The sequence below is a fragment of the Haplochromis burtoni genome, unplaced genomic scaffold (assembly GCF_018398535.1).
Source record: "Haplochromis burtoni strain Fernald_Lab_line unplaced genomic scaffold, NCSU_Asbu1 Contig_984, whole genome shotgun sequence".
NCBI lineage: Eukaryota > Metazoa > Chordata > Actinopteri > Cichliformes > Cichlidae > Haplochromis > Haplochromis burtoni.
Window position 1 is genome coordinate 39,690 of NW_024583345.1, and position 1,640 is coordinate 41,329.

Here is a 1,640-nt window from a genome sequence, read left to right on the forward strand (position 1 = left end):
ACAACCGATATATGCAGCTCAGAGGTCTGTGCATTGTCATTATTAAATCTGACCGTTCAATGGATAGACTCAAGTCTTTCTTTGGAAAAAGCAGTGTTGCAGACGAAACCGTTTCCTGTTTTTAAAAAAGAAACTATGAAAAATAAGTTTTTTATACTTGTGTTAAGCTGTGTGTAGAAATTACACAAAATTCAGTCTCAGGTTAAATGTGATAGAAACAGCTTCCATCTTGATAAAGTATGAGTGTCATGAAGCCATGTTTGCATTTATTTGCACTGCTTTCCAGTCTGGGTGTCAATTTATGTTCAACTTTAAGTATAAAAGGGTCCATTCTACAACGTGTTGTTATTGTTTTTTAAGTTGTTGAATATAAACATTATTTTTGTGCTGATACTGCACTTCTTTTTTTTTTCCAGAGCCAAAGAGTTTTTTAAATATGCATAGAATTGCATTTTGAATTACTTTTTGAATATTTCTTAAAATACTTAGATTTAAAGTTCTACCAAAAGTTGAAATAAAAAGAACAGTATTGGTGAACTTTAAATGTTTTGGGTGCAATGTATTTTTGCATACGGGTATAATAGAATAGCTTTGGAGTTTTGTTTTTTAAAACTTGAGTATGTACTTATACAAAATGCAACAAGACATAAAAAAAAACTGTTTTATTGATTATAAAATACACTATATCAGATTCATATCAGTATCGGCAGATATCCAAATTTATGATATCGGTATCGCACATAAAAAGTGGTATGAGCCATTTTAGTCTGTACGTAGCTACATCTGTATGAGGGCACAGAGCTGCACGCCATCGACCCAGTCTGCGGCTCTTTTTCAAAGTCTGCAGTCATTCGTAGCGATGCATGAAACAAAATCACGTGGCCGATACAAACTACGGTGACCGTTAAGTTACATACGGGCAACCTACGTTGAGCGTGTCACGTGAAACAAACGCAAACGGAGAGTAGCGTTACACTGAAGTCGAAAACATTTTAGATTCACATTAAGTCTTTTTAAAAAAAAATCATAGCGATTGTAATCATCACTGTATGTGTGGCGATGTTCGCGCAAAGTTTCGCTGAGATTGGCCCAAACGGGAGACGTTGTACTTACAGACATCCTGAGATCGATATAATAAAAGTTGTTTCAGAGTTCAAATCCTCGTCTCTCCGCCCTCTCCGACGAAAATGAAAATGAAAGTGAAAGTAAGAGTAATGCAAGCAGCAAGCTATCGAGGTCAGCGGAGAAACTGCAGAGAAAGAAAGGACTACCCGGACTGCTGGATTTCACGTTTTCTCGTCCCTCCCTTTAAGCTGCACATCTCTGACTGTGTGAGGGTGATTTCTCGGTGGAGCTACAGAAACACGATGGGTAGGTCGATACTGATCACTTGTTTTGTCGTTTAGCAGCATGCTAATCGTGAACTAGCCCTCGGCCCTTTTTTTCTGCCGTCAACATTAAACGCTTGTTTTCTTAAGCGTTGCTGGATTTGAGTTATGGGGAGGAAATTATAACGTCTCCTTACAATTTTCCGTCACCTCCCTTTTTACAGATCGACGGGTGACAGGTCTGTGTCTCCTGACGCTGTTTATATCTTCCTGCACTGCTGCTCCCAGTAAGTCTCTGATTAGTAGCACACA

General features: G+C 38.2%; 1 protein-coding gene across 1 annotated transcript in view; it reads right to left on the bottom strand.

Annotated features, from left to right (window-relative positions):
• Window positions 1–1,640, bottom strand: part of LOC102294957 — an 18,031-nt gene that overhangs the window by 5,313 nt on the left and 11,078 nt on the right. The window lies entirely within an intron of this gene.